Consider the following 18472-nt stretch of genomic DNA (forward strand, 5'->3'; position numbering starts at 1 on the left):
AATAAATAGTTGGAACATGATTTTACTATAGAAGCATTTGTTGCTTATTTGAAATTCAAAATGGAGTGATTACAATTTTATCTGGCAACCCAACTTATGCTACTTAGTACCCCATATCAACTCCAACCATTAGCCATTTATATTAAACAGTGGTGCTCCTGTGTAAGAAGTAGTAGGGGTAGGGAGGCAGATGAAAAAATCACAAGAAGATGCAGCCTTGGCTTTTACCAAATACAAAAATGTTTAATTTTATTGTCATAGTGCAGCCCGGGTGGCTCAGCAGTTTAGCGCCTGCCTTCAGCTCAGGGCATGACCCTGGAGACCCGGGATCGAGTCCCACATCGAGCTCCCTGCATGGAGCCTGCTTCTCACTCTGCCTGTGTCTCTGCCTCTCTCTCTCTGTGTCTCTCATGAATAAATAAAAATATTTTTTAAAAAAATTTTATTGTCATAATACATCCTCTAGGGAATCTTGATTTTATCCCTAAGGATCAGGAATAAGAACAGATTCTGACACAAAATTGAGATAAGAATGCTGAGGGAGAAAAAAGGAAAATATTGAGGGAGGGGCACCTGGGTGACTCAGCCAGTTAAGTGTCTGCCTTTGGCTCAGGTCATGATACTGGGGTCCTGGGATCAAGCCTTGTATCAGGCTCCCTAAAGCAGTTGAAGAAGATCCATAATGGTCCAGGAACCACAGTCACTGGTTGATCTAATCAACTCTTTCCAGATTATTTACTTTCTTCAACACTGTGCTCATGGTCATCTGTGGCTGGTTGGCTGAATAAAGCATGTGGCAATGTATAACAGCTTCCATATTATAGCTTTATCAGCTAATAAGATGTTTCATGGAAATCTGATATCCACTTTCTTCTGGATATATTATAAATCTCAGTATCTTTTGTCAAAGGTATAAATAGCCCAGGCCAAGGGGTTGGCTGGCTGTAGCAAAGACTCTACAGTGATAATCGACTTATGATGTTGCAAGCCTGTAAGGAAGCTGGTGTGGCTGGGGCTTAGTGAACAAAAGGAAGAGTGACAGATGAGTGCAGATAGGTAAATGGGCCCCAATTCTGGACCAAGTATTTGGATACTATCTGAACTTACATGAGCAGCCCTTGAGGGATGCAGAGGGAGGATTGATACTCTGATTTAGGCAAGTGATGTGGTTTTATTCCCATTAATTAGGAGTGATTTTTGACAGACAGCTTACTCCTATGTAATTGTTGCTATGAATAGGGGTTGCAGATCAACTTTTCTGGAAATAGAATCATGGAGGGTTTTTTGGCAGACATCTCAACACTCAACTGGCTTATATTTACTAATCCTATGCAGTGCTGTTAAGTCAATTTGATAAATAGACTGAATTTTATAAACAACATGTTGCTGAACCCAAACCATGATTATTCATCACCTTAACTACTTCAGTAATTTATTAAATTAATTGGTGTTCCTATTTTCACTTTTGCCCAGCTTCAATCCAGTCAACACTGAGCCAGTATAATTTTTAAATGTAAATCAACCAAATCGTGTAATTTCCATGCTTACAATGTTTTAATATGGGGGCTTGCTTCTGGGTTTCTTCTCAGGATATAAAGACCAGGAAGGATCATCACTCCCATCCATATATGACACAAAATCTAAGCAAATTTCAAGTTCATGGCTTTAAACCCACCAGGTGTGGAAGGAAAGGCATACTCACTACGGGGCATAAAACCTATCTATGTCAGACTCCACTGTCCCTGACAAAATATCCAGCTTTCAACAAAAATCATGAGGTAAATAAAAAGACAACAAGGAATAACATACTGCCAAAATACAAAACAATCTATACAACCATACTCAGATACGACACAGATATTGGAACTACCTAATGGGGAATTTAACTCTGTAAATAGCTCCAAAATATTCTTACAAATTCAAGATCAGATGACAAGTGTTACCAGAGGAAGGAAGGAAGAAAGGAAGGATGAGAGGGAGGGAGGGAAGGAAAGAGGGAAAAAGGGAAGGAGACGGGGAGGAAGGGAGGGAGCTAGGGAAAGAAAGGGAGAAGGGGAAAAGAGAAAAAGAAGGAGGGATGAAGTGGGGGAGAGAGAAAAAAACCATAACAGCAGTGAAGAATGCCTTTCATAGACATGACACAGCTGAGAATAGTCAGTAAACTTGAAGATCAGTCAACGAAAAGTCTTCAGAAGGACTTGGATCTCAATACTCAACAGTAAGAAAGCAAACACCTCAATAAGAAATGTGCCACAGATGTGGATGTTGCATCAAAGAAGATCTATAGATAGCAAATAAGGATAGAAAAAAATACTCAATATCATTAATGTAAAACAAAACCACAATGAGATACCAATTACTTTTTAGAATGACTAAAAAAAATTTTTTTCAAAGAGTTATTTATTTATTTATTTATTTATTTATTTATTTATTTATTTATGATAGACATAGAGAGAGAGAGAGGCAGAGACACAGGAGGAGGGAGAAGCAGGCTCCATGCAGGGAGCCCGACGTGGGACTTCATCCTGGGACTCCAGGATCAGGCCCTGGGCCAAAGGCAGGCGCTAAACCGCTGAGCCACCCAGGGATCCCCCTAAACAATTTTTTAATTGTTAATATCATACTTAGAAGGATGCAGAGCAATGGAACTCTCAAACATTGGGCATATGAAATGCTATAGCTACTTTAGAAAATACTTTGACATTTTCTTAAAGCTAAACATGTACTTACAATAAGACTTAACAACCTCAGTTCTAGTGTTTACCTAAGAAAACTAGAAATAATGTTCATACAAATACCTTTTACATAAACATTCATAGATTGGGTTTCTGGTTTTTGGGTGTTTTTTTTTTTTTTTTAGAGAGAAAGTATGCACTCATGAGACTGCAGTTGGGGGAGTAGGTGGAGAGGGAGAGAGAGAATCCCAAGCAGGCTCTACACCCAGTGCAGAGCTTAATACAGGGCTTGATCTCATGACCCTGAAATCATGACCTGAGTCGAAGTCAAGAGTTGGACACTTAACCGATTGAGCCATCCAGATATGCCTCATGGTTTTTGTTTTTAAACTCCAAAGACGAGGATTCCTGGGTGTCTCAGTGGTTTAGCGCCTGCCTTCACGCCAGGGCATAATCCTGGAGACCCGGGATCGAGTCCCACATCGGGCTTCCTGCATGGAGCCTGCTTCTCCCTCTGCCTGTGTTTCTGTCTCTCTGTCTCTCATGAATAAATAAATAAAATATTTTAAAAGATAATTCAGGTACTCTTCAAAGGGTAAATTGATCAAATCCGGGACATCCATTCAATACAGTGTTAATGAACAGTTGAAAAGAAGGGACTTCATTCACCCAACATGGATGAATTTCAAATGCATTGTTCCAAGAACAAGAAGTTGTATCCAAAAGGCTATGTATCCTGTGACTCCATTTGCATGGTGTTCTGTAAAAGACAAAACTGCAGGTAGGGACAGAGATCCAGGATTGTCACAGATTGAAAGAGAAGGAAGGAGCTGAGGACAGATGGGCCATGTGAGGATGCTGAGGGGTAAAATGATGCCTGCTTCGTGACTCTGGGGGTCAGTACACCACTTCGTGCATTTGCCAAAATCACAGGACTGCATGTCTCAAAGAGTCTGTTTTACTGCATCTAAAGTAAAATGAAACAAAAAAAATTACCAACAGCCTCTACAACACTTAGAATAAAATGGGAGTTGATTTCCATGCCCTGCAGCTGTGTGGCTCCTCTCTACCTCTGGCTCCATCCTCACCTCCCGGCCCAGGAAGCCCCAGCCACCCATCCCTTTCCCATTTCATGCTTTTCCACTTGCCATTAAACTCCTGGAAGATCTTTCCCCCCAGGTGTTTATTTGGTTGGTTCCTTCTTATCCTTCACATCTCCACTTTACTGTCGTCTCTTCGACACCCTTCCTTAACATCTAATCTAGAGCAAATTCCTCTTATTTGGCCTTCCCTCTGCCACATTACCTTGCTTGTCACTTTACAACAGTTATGAGAATTTGAAATCTCTTTGTTTGTTTCGTCATTTTTAAATGTTTTTTTTTTTTTTCTTATTCATTAACTGTCTCCATTTCTAGAACACAAGCTCCATGGAGGTGGTGGGGTTGGGGGCATGTCTCTTTCAGTTACAGAAGTCTCTGGACCATATAATAAGCATTGATAAGTATTTGTTCATTCATCATGTTAAATCTTCTGAGCTACTTCCTCCATGCTTCTCCCAGGCAGCACTTGACTCATATAAAAAGGAAGAAAAAGAAATGTTTGTATATAACCAAAATATTTCAAGAATAAGGTGAGTTATATTAATTAATTGATGAAATAATTTTTTAAAAGAGGTTTTGAGCCAGATCAAAAAAATCTCTACAGTTGCCCTAAACCACAGGTTTTGGTTATAATTTTGTCTGAACATGGACTCATTTATTATTGGGCTCTGGAAGTGGTTGCTTGAAAACACATGCACTCAGATACAGATTCCTTTTTATCTGAAAAAAAAAAAAATATTGTAAATCCCCTTGTGAAAGACATGAAAGCAGAAATTGTTTTGTTTGCCCCATCCTGGTGTTTCAGATGCTCAGCACAGATCCATACACGTAGTAGTAGCACAATCATTGTTTGGTGTATGCAATAAATAATTAATCAAGATGATTCCTCGATAGACAAACCCAGTGTACAAATGCGAAGCGTGGTGTAGAGATATCGTGGGTTCTACTGCCAGCTCTGAAACTAATTAGTGGTGCGACCTTAACCTTTCTGATACTCAGTTTCCATGGAATGAAGGAGCTCAGTTAGATGAGTCCTCATGTCCTTTCTGAACCTCTTGGATTTTCTCCTATGTTGTATTAAGGAATTTATTGAAAGATAGCTTTTAGAACTGGAACGGTTTTTCCTGCAGAGTCAGTGTTTCTGAGTGAAGCAAAATCTCTCAACTGTCCCAAGAAAACCTGGTCTATCCTGAATTTAATGTATTAAAAGAAACCAGAGAGAGAGAGAGAGAGAGAGTGTGTGTGTGTGTGTGTTTGTGTGAAACCAAGCAACACAACTTGGAATTGAATTAAAATGAAAAATAATAAAATTGAATATAGCTTATCTAACCAAACATAGTTTATCTTGGAAGCAGCTCCTTGAGGCAAAGTAATCTTAATTAGTGGAGAATGAGCTGGTAGATGGAAACTATTTTAGGAATTCTGAAAATGTTCTGAGCATTTTCCAGGCCTTTTATGTCCTGATGACACTCTTTTGCTTGTAATTATTATTACATCTAATATTTCTCAATGTATGACTTTCCTTTTTCTGGTTCTAATGTACCTCTCTGTCATAATTTCTACGTGTAACAGTCATGCTAAGTCATTCATTGACCTTCTCAATTGAAGAGAGAAAGATGAAGATGATTACAGGTTGTCCCGAGGCATGTGGCAGGCTTGCAAGGGGGCCAGGAGACAACTGAAGCCAACAGTAACAGTTTGTATTGGTGGTATAAGAAAGTAACTGTTTACAAGGAATTAACTAAGCTTGCAGCCATAAAAGGACTAGGCTATGGACTTGGTGGGATTTCTGAAAACAAAGAAAAGAGAAGATGGGAAGGGGGTACTGGGTGACCATCACCACCCTGGGTGACATTGGTCCAAGATGCTGTGGGTGTGTTCTGAGGGAACCAGAAGGAAAGGTAGAGCTGCTTCAGGACAGATGATTGGAAATAATTTTCCCTTTCATGTTCTTTAAGTCTTTCCACTGGCTCTTTCGGAAATTGGCCTTCCAGTCTTCTTGTGCTGTTCTTGTGGTCAACATGGAATCATAATATGCTATCTACCATTTGATTATATATAATCAAGTTTCAGAGTCATGTGGCATTCTTGTTAACATTTGAAAATGTTTAAACTCTTGAGTCCTCTGCCTGTAACACATTATGTGATGCAAATAGACACTGTCCTATTTACATCATAGCACTATGACTGTAGAGCTGTAAGGACACTGTAAATTTTGAAGGAAAAAGCCCTAAATGGTCTCAATGACAACCCAATGTTGACAAAGTAGCTTCTGTTGATATGGAATAAACAGCCGTAATGCAAGTATCACATACTTCGGTTGGAAATTTATTCTAAATGAAAAAGAGATGCAAAGGAAACAGGTCTACGTATGCTGGTAAAAACTACAAGAAATCTAAATTTTATCAGCTTACTCCCTCTTTGTTGAATGGGTCTAATGTGATGTTTCTCAAAGTGTGGTCCACAAATCACCTGCATCAGAATCACCTCCGTGCTTGTTAAAATGCAGATGCCTGAAATCTGGCCTGAGCTGCTGAGTCAGAATCTTTGGAGATGAGCCTGATATTCTGAATTTCAGCAAGCTTTCTATATTACATTTGTGTTTGCTAAAATCTCAGCATCTCTAGTGCAATGCAGGATCCCGTTGTGTCAGAGCAGGCACCATGCCAGCGCTTGGCATAGAGTTTACCAACCACAAAGTAAACTGCCCTTCCTCTCGCCCCACAACCCCCTACAGTGCTTCCAGACTCTTCTTGCCGATGACATAGATTAGATGCTTCCAAGCACTCAAAAGCCCAAAGGTTAATGAGGCATCTCATTCATATTTCATGATTGCTGTTTGCCCTTCTCTGCCTTTGGGACACACAATGGAAAAGTGCAATCAATAGAATAATATCAGGGGCACCAGACAATTAGAAGATACCAGAAATAATCCATAGACTCCTACAGTATTTAAAGCAAATGCCCTGAATTAATAAATTATCAACAGAGATCATTATTTCACCAGAATTTGTCCATGTGTGAAAAAAAAAATAGATCAAACCCTCAGAATAAACAGCACCTACAATTTCTTTGTTCAATATCCCACTCTCAACATGGCTGTTTTCATGTCTGTTCTGTTCCTTGTCATTGAGGCCATCAGTCTACTACTTTGTTCTTTGTGCTCACAGACTATTTAGAGCTCTTTACTCTCAAGCTAATATGCTCACACATGGGACCATGGTAGAAAAGACAGGGGGAGTTCAATATGTCTGTGTGGAAGACTAATTCCTCTGACATTCACTTTCTAAATTCTCTAAATCTCTGCTACATTTTAAAGTGTACTTATTGCGTAAGGTTTTTCTTAAAATCTTCTGGGAAAAGGGTTCTTTATTAATTATTATTCGCTGCATCCCCTCTTCTCTGGCTCTTCTATATAGCCCTTTGCTTTATATTTAAAAGTTGATTTAGGATAGTAATAATAAGCATTATTGAGTATCTAAAATATTCCAGAAGTTTTGTAGGCATTATTTTTTAATCTTAAACAGGCATTTGCCCAAAATATGTTTTTTGCAACTCAAGTCCTCCAAAGCATTCTTTTCAAAGAATAGGATTTGGGGAATTAGGTAATTTAGGAACTGCTTCACATTGTATCTTGACTTTCCAATTCCCCAAACACACTCACATATTAAATCATCTGAGGAAATCTACAGTGAAAACAAAACAATGCAAAAGCTATTTTCCCCAGAGTCTCTTATGTTGACTTGATCATGAAACTTTTAGGTTTAAGTGAAACCACTGTGGAAAATGCTGCCTTAAGCCAAATTTGAAAACATTTAATATTATTATTGTTATTGTTATTCTTACTTTACATATAGAACATGAAGGCAATGAAATAAATGATTTGCCCAAATCCATACCACCAATGGGTAGCAGAGCTGAAATTCTGACTCAGAAATCCACTTTGTATTCACTACTTCCACTGTATGCTTTCTTCTTCAAAACATTTTTGAAATTCTATACACTCAAAGAAACTCACATTTACCAATGGATATTGTATGTTCAAGGGGGGAGAATCCTTATTTATCAATTCTTCATAATTCCCCTCGGGAAAACAAATCTTGTTTATATAATAATGAGTATAAAGCATTAACCCTCAACACTGGTTTGCTCTGTGACCATTTTTAACATTAAATTTTAAGACAATTAAAAAAAAATTAAATTTTAAGACAAAATATTTGAAGTGGCAATTCATCCCAGGGCAAGTTTTCAAGAGATGTTGAGAAAGAATTTAGTGAAAAAGCATACTTCAGAGCGTGACATTAGGGAGAAATCTTCACAAAAGAAAAAAGGAAGGCAGGAAGAAAGGAGGGAGGAGGGAGGAAAAAGAACAGGAAAATTAAAGAATTAAATTTGGGGTGAGTGAGATGGCGAGAATAGGATTTGCTGTTCATAAGATCAAAGGACGCACTACCTTGCTTCCAGGAAAATGTTGTGCATAGATGTCTGCATAGAGAAGTCCAAGTGAAATAAGTAAAAATGTTCATGACAGCATTGTTTACAAGAAAAAATTGGAAAACAGCTTATGTCCAAACATAAGGAAGTGTTTAAGTTATGCTATAGAATATGGAGATAGGTTTATATGAACAAATAGGAAATAACTACAAGATGTGTTTTCCTCCATTAAAAAGAGGTCACAGAATAGTATGTATAGCACGATCCCAAATAGTGAAGCAAAAAGGTGAGGAGGCTGAGGTGAAGGAGATTGTGAAGGGCACCTTGCTTGCACGCCTGTGTTTGTTGCTATTTGTGTTTAATAGCCATAGGCACGTAGTCTCAGATTACTTTTCTTATTTAAAAATAATTTTAAGAGATCCATTGGAGAGTGTATGTAACGCAAGTGAACAAAACATCATCTGTATCCAGACAACCCGAATTAAACTGTAGCTCTGCATCCTATTATCTGGGTAACTTATCTTTTCTTAAATTTATTTGAGTCTTCACTTTACCAACATAAAATGGGGATAATTAATATGCGTCTCTCAGGATTCCAAGGCTTATAAAGGTGCCCAGGATAGGGTACTTAGGATTAATAATAGCAAATCACTTTGGAGAATTAGCAGTATATCACATATTTTATTGTGTGTTGTTGTGTATCTTTTGTTTTGTTTATCTGTTCCCGGATGCAAGTCCCTTGAAAAAAGATTTTGTGACTCATACTCTTAAATCTCTGTCTCTTCTACCATATTTACTTACCACTACCTGGTAATATTGTAGGATATTGCAGATGGGGGAAATAAAGTGGAATTATGTAAATTTTGGAGCTGGAAAATATCTTAGTTTACCTAGTCTGATTTCCAATTTTTTCCACTAAGAGAACAATTAGTTGTCATATTAATTAGTCCATTAAATTTGTCAGATTTATAGTGTGCATCCCAAGGTACTTTGTCTCAATGCTAACGGAGGTCTATCCTCCTAGGAAATCTTCCTGCTTAACTCCTTCATTGAACTTCATTTCCTAGTAAACGGGTGATAAGTTTAATATTTTTTTAGAGGCAAGACAAAGTTCTTTATTAGAAAATGTATCAAAACCTCAGCCCCCTGAGCCAGGTACAGAAGAGGAAGCTACTCCAGCACTGGCAAAAGTACCCAGGGAGGTTGCTTCACCAAACATACTTCCTCAGGACCATAATTGGACATTCACGGAGGTCCCAGGAAAAGTCAGACCACTCTTCTCTCCATGGAAGAGGAAGGGAGTCTAGCACTGTTCTTTCCCCAAGGGGCCAGGGTCTCCCAGGAGACATCACATTAAATCATGATGTAAGGATTCACAGTCACAAGGCCTGGCAGGTGATCCTAGGAAGAGGGACCCCATCCCCAGGCCTGAGGGAGCCCAGCTCCAGTCTAGCAGTGAGGAGAGGCCTCCAGCACAGCACTAGATTCGTTCCCTGCGCATAAAGGGGTGATGATAAGTTTAGAACATGGGATATTGGAAAGTGTACAAGTCTGAGAACCTTAAACTTTGGGAAGGCAGAGATTGACCGGAGTGGAGAGAGAGAATATAAAAACAATGGTACAAAAGACAAACCATCTGTTTAGTCATTCTTCACATTTATGTGCATCATGTCACTTAAAATAATGTCTTGTGCTTGCTTTGGTACATATATGTGTTGGATGGCTGTACCGTCTCAAGCAATAAAAGTAAGGAGAGGCAAATTGATGAAAAGACATCCCCTCTTCGCCTTACTTGTATCTAAGTTAATAGAGACCATTGGAATATTATGAAATATTTTTCAATAACGGTATTTCAGAGTTACATTTTTCAAGTTTCCTGTATTTCATCACAAATACATATCCTAACAGAGTAGGTCTTTCATATTTCAGGGCCAGAGAATTAACTCCCTATAAAGCAAATACTTTTACTTGAGGCAACATGCCCTACAGGAATCATAGCCTAAAAGAAATTTTTTTCCTATTATGAAATATTTTCAGTCACACAACGTGTATAGAAAATAACATAATCGGGCAGCCTGGATGGCTCAGCGGTTTAGTGCTGCCTTCAGCCCAGGGCATGATCCTGGAGACCTGGGATCGAGTCCCACGTCTGGCTCCCTGCATACAGCCTGCTTCATCTCTTCCTCTCTCTCGCTCTCTCTGTGTCTCTCATGAATAAATAAATAAGTAAATAAAATCTTAAAAAAAAAAAGAAAAGAAAAAATAACATAATCAACAAGGTGTACCCCTGAAAATTAACAAACAAAACATTACAGATACAAATGTAGCACCTCTCAAATCACTACCCTGGTTTGGACATTTTTCATTCCTTTCCTGTCTTCATACTTTGACTAGAAAGTGTTTGAAAGTATCCAAACTGGGACTACTGGGTGGCTCAGTGGTTGAGCATCTGCCTTTGGCAGCTCAGGGCATAATCCTGGGGTCTGGGGATGGAGTCCCATATTGGACTCCCTGCGAAGAGCCTCCTTTCCCTCTGAACTGTGTATCTGCCTCCTCTCCCTCTCTGTGTCTCTCATGAATAAATAAATAAAATCTTTTTTTAAAAAAGAAATTATCCTAACTACATATAAATTGTATCATTCTTTATATGGCCTTATACAACTTGCTTTATTTGCTTCAAGTTTTGTTTTTGAGGTTTATACATATTGACACTCATAGTTCTGGTTTATTTATTTAAGCTGCTGTTGGTAAAAGTCACTTATAAGAATATATGATAATTTAGTCTCATAATGATGAGAATTTATGTCGTTTTCAGATGACTTGCAAACAACATAGTAATAATATTCTAGTGTCTATATATCTTCTTAGTTCATGGGCATAAATTACATAATTGCCAGTCATAGGATATGTGCATCTTCAACCTTGCTAGATACTACTAAATTATTCTTCAAATTCACTTGCCAGTTTATACTCCTACTCACAGACATAAGAGATTTTCTGAGGTTTGAAAATCCTCACCAATACATAGAAGGGTCCAACTTTATAATTTTAAAAGAGCTAGCTAGTTTTGTTTTTCTTTAAGTATGTATTATGGTAATGAGATGTAGTTTGTTTTTTGTACCATACTTTGCAGATAGCAGAAAGAGATGAAAAGGAGAATTGGACATATTTGGGGTAAAATAAAAAATAATAATGATAAAACTTTGAAAGGCATCTAAGTATAAGAAAATGAGGAAATATTAAACATCCATTTTAAGGACTTTGACATGAGTGGCATTATAAATTCCCTTTGCAATTCAAAGGAATGCTCTAAGATAAAATCCTTTAATGTGTGTGTGTGCTTTATGTGTCGTACACATGTCTCCTGACAATTACAAGTCTCAATACATTATGTAAGACAGATCAATTAACTATGATAAAAGTAATTTATTCTTGTGCTTACTATTTAGAAAACATATTAGAACTTAATATTTTGATACGTTTGGAGTTTTATTCTGAACATTTTTTGTCTTCTAACTTTCAGTAGCTTGTTAGAGGGTTCTTCAATTTCTCATTTTGATCCTTCCTTTCTTGTTTACAGTTACAAAACTCTTCTAATGGTCTATAATCTAAAGAAGGTCAAGAATCAGTATTCCTTTCACTGGACAATTAGAGGTCCATGACTGTGAACTTTCTATTGAATGCCAGACTTCATTCAGGATGTTTTCACTTGGGTTTTTCTCAGGTTAGTATTGATTTCTCTTTTCAGGGCAATATCTTTTCATGTAGTAATGCCTTAAGCAGAACACAGATCCAAGAAGAATTTGAATTTTTATCTGCTGAATACTTATTTTCAAGACTTTTACATATATTGTCCCCTTCCTTCAAATCAAAAGCAGGGCTAAACCATTTTCCCTCGGAATTATATTTCATATTATAGGTTTAGAATTTCAAATAGGTAAGGGATTTGATTGGGGAGAGAAACATAGAGGGAAAGGAGTTGAATAAGCTAAAGAAAGGTCCCTTCTCAACTCCCCAGTGGTTTATATGGTTGCAGACTCTTAAATAATTTGCTATAGCCCAAGTTCTTGTAGGTTGATGCTGTTGATTTGTCAGTGCAAAGATGGGGGGCAGGCACATTACTCAAGCTCACAAAACTAACATATAAAATAAAAATATCAATTTATAGATTTATGGTAAGAAAAAATGACTTTGGAGGGGACCCACCACTCAAATCCTTTGGTCTTTGTACTTTTCCCTGCAGACATGCTACAAGAGAAGTCAAGTTGTCAGATTATATGGTGAACCTGGAAACCCTTTCCTTAAATTAATTATAAGAAGTGTAGATATTAAAAATAAAAATAATAAAGGCTCATGCATGAGAAGAACAAAAATGTCAGGGTTAAGAAAAAATACCTAAGATTCCTAATCATTTTCCCACAGACCATGGAAGATATTCCATCTATTGAAAGAGTTAGAGTTAACATCCCTCCCATAAATAAAACTCCAAATCCAGATATTTTCACTGATGAATGGTACCAGACATCTCAAGAAGACATAATACCAAGCCTATGTATACTCTTCTAAAAAAGTGTAGAGGAGGGAACATTTCCCAACTTATTTTATGAAGTCAGCATTATCATACCAAAACTAAGCATAAATATTACAAAAGAAAACTGCAGACTAACATTCCTCATGGCATAGATGAAAAATTGAATCAAGCAATATGTAAAAATGGTAATATCCCAACCCAGTAGGGTTTATCCCAGGAATGCAAAGCTAGTTTATGTTCAAAAGTCAATCAGTGTATCAACAGATGCATGATAAATGAAACATGGTATAGCCATACAGTGGACTATTAGCAAAAATAGAAATGAAGTATATGCTACCCCGTGGATGAAAATTAAAGATATTATGCCTCATGAAGTAAACCAATCACAAAGGCCACATATTATAAAACTCTACATATATGAAATATCTAGAATAAGCAAAGACATTACACAGAAAATAGATCAGTGGTTGCATGGGGGGTGGTGACATAAGAAAGAGAAAATTGGGAGGGAATGGTAAAAATTATCTAAAATTGGTAATGGTTGTACAAGTCTGAATGTAAAAAACATTCTATTGAATTGTTTGATATATAGGTAAAGCTGTTTAAAAAGTAATGTAATTTACATTAGCAAACTAAAAAAGAAAATCATGCAGTCATTTCAATAGAGGCAGGAAAGCATTTGCCAAGATCTAAAATCCATTCCTCATTAAAAAAAAAAAAATCTTAAGCAAACTAGGAATAGAAAGGAATGTCCTCACTTGATAAAAAGTATGTAGGACAAACTTACAGTTAAGCATCATACTTGTTTTCCCCATACAATCACATTTGTATCAATCATACATGTCAGTGGTCAGAAAGCTGATTAAGGAACTGCAGGTTGTCTGCTTGGGATCTAGATCCAACTGGTGGTAATTTCATAATGAATTTTGAAGAGATGAAAGAGGATTTCTACTTCAAAAATAGACTCTGATATTAATGGTTTCTTAATTACAAACATTTATAATCTAAGTAACATTCTTCTAGCCAATAAATTAAGCAATCTACATTGTCCGACCCAGTATACAGTTTTCCCACTATGTATAATAAAACTATTTTCCACATAAATGAGAATCTGTGCTTTGTAAAAATGCAGTTTTGGGTAAAGTGTTGAAGTTGGAAATGAAGGTGATGCTTGCAACTGCTCTCCAAAGGTGTCCAGCTACTACTCAGCTTGTGTGTTTGGCACTCAGTTATATGGAGGAAGAACTGAGGAATAAAATTTGACATGGATTTAGAAGTAAATGATTTTTACTAGGCAACACCTTTTTTTTTTTTTTTTTTTTTTTGGCAACACCTTTTTTTTTATTGTTCTTCTTTTTTGGCTTCTATTTTCTATTATTTATTTGTGCCTCTAGAAAAATTGTGTTTTTCCTGAGCAGTCGGGGGGGGGGAGGGGGGGCGGGTAGGGAGCTTGTTTCTTTTTTTGTTTTTATTTCTTAATTTCATGGTCACTACGGAGTGTAATCCATTATGTTCCCTGTTCGGTTGGTTACTTTTCATATATATGCATCATCTTACTCCATATTTCTTGCAGTAAATATACTCATCCTTGTTTTATTTCACTTTTTCCCCTCCAATTTTACTCTATCCCTATTCCAACAATTTATTGTTGATGTTGCTTTATCTTGTCATAGCATGTATTTTTAAACCAGTAAAAGCTGACATCATCCTGTCATGTGAGTTTCAAACACTATTATCCCCAAGCCCAAGCCAGCCCTTTCCAGATGTTGGAGGATGGGGAAAAAGAAGTGGAGACATATACAAAATCTTCCATTTCCTTAAGACAAGAATGCTTCCCAATTTCTGTTTCTAGCCTATTAATTCAGTGTATAGATCATCTTGCTTTCTTGTAGTGCTGACACTTTCTTTACAGCCATACTGAATGTAGGGCAACACTCTGATTTTTTTCATCGCTCCAAAATACCACTGACATAAGGCTATTATTGTAGTAGACAATTACTTCTCTAAAGAAAAGGGTGCTCCCTGTGGAGGCAGATTAGACCAAAGTAAATACTTCTCTATTTCATGCCATTTTGTAAATTGCTTTAATTCCTTATCAAAATAAAGGAAGCATATGAATATGCAGTTAAAAATCTTTCTGTTTCTATTGCTAATGTACAAATCTGTACAGAAGTGTTTAAAAAAAACAAACTGAAAGACTTCCTTCCTCAATTGCTTTTTTAGGGAAAAAAAAGTAGACACAAAAACAAAGATGTCACCATACTAGCATAAATGTGATAATCTCGGAATACACAGTATTAGAGAGAAAGTGGAGCTACAAGAATTCAAACATTGCTGTGGGAAGTTTAAAGTAGCAAATACACTTCAGAAAACAATTAAGAGTTATCTTGTAAGGTTGAGCATTTACATATCCTGTAGTCACATAACCTTATTCCTAAGAATAAAGACTAGAGTTGAACTGTCCAATGCAGAAGCCACTAGCCACCTTACCCTATGTCATTTTGAATTTTAAATAAATAGAATAAAATGCCCCATGGTAATGAGAAGACATGGTTCCAGACCTTGGTCTCTAATATGATTTTCCAACAAAAGGAATCAGGCTCCTTAGAGAAATGACTGATTCTAGAATTGGGGCAGGAAATATATACGATGAACCTGGAACACACACTGTCTCTCTTTCTGATGGAGGTGTGTCAGAGATACAGGAAACAACTGATGGCCAAAGCTGGAATAAGGAGCAACGCACAAAATTAGATTATTTCCCAACGTAGAAAAAAGTATGCATATGAGTTCATACTGATATATACTATTTATTGAATATGAGAGCATATGGAAGAGAAAAGACAAATCTCCCTTGTAGAATTCCAAAGAATTCCCACTCTGTAAGTGTAGGCTACACATAGTGACTTCATTCCAAAAAGTACAGCATGGAAAGGAAGTGCAGGGAGGCAGAGTAAAGAGTAAATCTTACAGACGATGATCAAGGTGATCAAGGTCAACGGGAGCAGTGGGTGGTAAGTCGTGTTGATAGTTATTTGTAGTATGTACCCTTGATATGATATGATAAAAAATGGCACTCTTCCTCTGTTGTCTTCCTCCCCCAAACCCATGACTCCAGTGTAATTATGAGGAAAACACCAGAAAATCCCAATAGCAGGACACTATACAAAATGCATGACCAGTACTCCTCAAAATTGGCCAGGTCATCAGAAACAATGTCTTCTATTTCCAACATCTTACATCAGTATTGTGCATTTGCTAATAATTACTGAACCAATATTGATTGTTAACTGAAGTCCATACCCTATTAATATTCACCTATATTATAATTTAGGTGCTATTCTAATCTAAAGTCCTATTCCTGTTCTAGGATGCCATCCAGGATACCACATTAAATTTAGTCATCATGTTTCCTTGGGCACTTTGTGACTGTGTCAGTTTGGGGGACTTGGAAATAGAACACATTGGGTGAGAGACATAGGGGAACTCTCTGTGCTACCTTTATAATTTTTCTGTAAATCTAAAACTGTTCTAAAAACTTCAGTTGTTTTTTTTTTTTAAGAAGAGATACGATCAGAGAAGCAAAACACCAGTAAAGAAATATGAGGAAACTCTATGGCATGGACTATCCTCTTTTTCCATTCATCTTTGCATCAAAATAAATTTTTTCAACACTCCATACGTTGATTTTTCTTAGAAATTAAATGCATAAAATCAATTATGTAAAAATTTTAAATTAAATAAAAATTAATTTTCTCAGTTGCACCAGCCATATTGTAGGTACTCAAAGATCCATGTGGGTATTGGCTGTGACATTGGACATCATAGATGTGGAGCGTTCTCCATCATTACAGAAAGTCTATTAGATGGTGCTGCTCTGTAGACACTCTTACAAATGTGCATCGGTAGATATACATAAGCATGTTTACAGAAGCATTGTTCATGATTTGTTTAAAGTGTAAAAACAAAACAAAACAATTCCCATCAACAGAAGAATGGATAAATAAATTATGACATATTCATAAAGTGGAATCCTATCCAACAGTGAAAATTAATGGATTATAAGTTCATATGTCAACGTGAATGAATCTTTAAAATGTTGAGTGAAAGAGGCAATTTTAAAAAGTCACATATATTATGAATCATTTTTAAAAATTCAGAAACTCCAAAACCAAATCATGCATTGCTTAGAGATACATTTGTATCTGGTAAAATTATAAGGAGAAGCAAGAGAATGATTACAAAATTCAGTCCAATCTGAAATGGAGGACAAAGGAGACATTTAACTGGGAGAAATATTTGGAGCTTCAGTGGCACTGGTAAAAATGTTTTTGCTCAGTTTGGGTGGTGGTTCCAGATTTGTTTGTTTTATTATTATGCTTCGCAATCTTCATTTTTATTTCATAAGATTTTTTGACAATATCATCTTCTCTGTCAAAGCCTTATCTGATTTCTCCTTTTGCTACATATCACTTACCAATTCTCTCTATTATGGATTTCTCATTCCCATTATCAAGTGTTGCTCCACTAGAGCAGTTGAAATTAAAACTGGCTATCATGGGTTTTACTATTTGTCTGCTGACCCTTAAACAGTTTTCGTGCTTCCAAATCTGCATTACTACATTTTAGTCTGGATTTGTAGCCTAATTTAGCACTTCAAAACTCAAAATGAATATTAATATATGCTTCTCAATTCAAGGGACATTATCTTGCAAGTCAAATGAGCAAGGCCAATTCAGACAATCTATTGTTTAATCTTGTGTCATCCAAATATTGACTGTTCTTATAATGGAGCATCATTACCTAGTGGAATCAACAGCACTTGAAATGCACGAAATGTTTCTGAACTCACTTAGTAGCCTTTATTAATATTCTTCCATAAAATGCTGTTGACACTGTTTCATTCATATTTCAAAATCCTCTCCTTGATTTACTTAACTAAATCTCTACCCACTCTTTCCAACACTTTATTAATTACTAACTTCCTTTTATATCCTGCTAGGGTTTTAAAACTAATAGGTGGGAAAGCCTATTTGGAATTATGTTTTTAGTTATTTCCCATGCTGCTTTTCTGAATTACTATATTCCTCATATTCATATTTTAAAACAAATTATATGTTTAACCACAACAGATGGATATTCTGGTTATTTTTAATGATACATAAATTTTTGAATTAGCCTATTTTATTTTTAATTATAATGTTTAAAAGTGCTCTACTGTTCAGAAATTAGATATAAAGAAAAACCAAATCAGGTTAATAGAAAAATAGGCAGTCTTTTCCAGTTAGCTAAACATTTCTCACAAAGTAAATTAGAGAGTAAAACTCCATAGTCTAAAGGTATAACCAAAGCTTTCCACTGCGATCATTGTTCCATTGTCTTATAGGTATGCCCTGAAGTATGTGCTGACTCCAGTAAAAATTGTAAATATCTATTTTCTTTTTTCAAGGATTTTATTTATTTGAGAGAGAGAGAGAGAGAGCACAAGGGTAAGGGCAGGCAGAGAGAGAGAGGCAGAAGTAGGCTCCCCACTGAACAGGGAGCCCAATGTGGGACTCGATCCCAGGACCTCAGGATCATGACCTGAGCTAAAGGCAGATGCTTCACCAACTGAGCCATCCAGGGACTCCAGTAGATACCTGTTTTCGAAATAAGAGAAAAGAAAATATTTTGGTTAAGAAATTATGTACAGCTGACCCTTGAATAACGTGGGGTTGTTAAGGGCCCCGACC

General features: G+C 36.7%; 2 long non-coding RNA genes across 3 annotated transcripts in view; one reads left to right on the plus strand and one right to left on the minus strand.

Annotated features, from left to right (window-relative positions):
- The window catches only part of LOC111090154, a 37095-nt gene extending 25168 nt beyond the window's left edge, over positions 1 to 11927 (plus strand). The window contains exon 3 of the long non-coding RNA XR_005371042.1: positions 11790 to 11927. This is a non-coding gene — a long non-coding RNA (uncharacterized LOC111090154). The remainder of the gene's footprint in view (positions 1 to 11789) is intronic.
- A 6384-nt stretch (positions 11928 to 18311) lies between these two features.
- LOC102153920 overlaps positions 18312 to 18472 on the minus strand; it is a 122312-nt gene continuing 122151 nt past the window's right edge. For both annotated transcript variants that reach the window (XR_005371204.1, XR_005371201.1), the window contains one exon: positions 18312 to 18379. This is a non-coding gene — a long non-coding RNA (uncharacterized LOC102153920). The remainder of the gene's footprint in view (positions 18380 to 18472) is intronic.

The sequence above is a fragment of the Canis lupus genome, chromosome 16 (genome assembly GCF_011100685.1).
Source record: "Canis lupus familiaris isolate Mischka breed German Shepherd chromosome 16, alternate assembly UU_Cfam_GSD_1.0, whole genome shotgun sequence".
In the NCBI taxonomy this organism is placed as follows: Eukaryota; Metazoa; Chordata; class Mammalia; order Carnivora; family Canidae; genus Canis; species Canis lupus.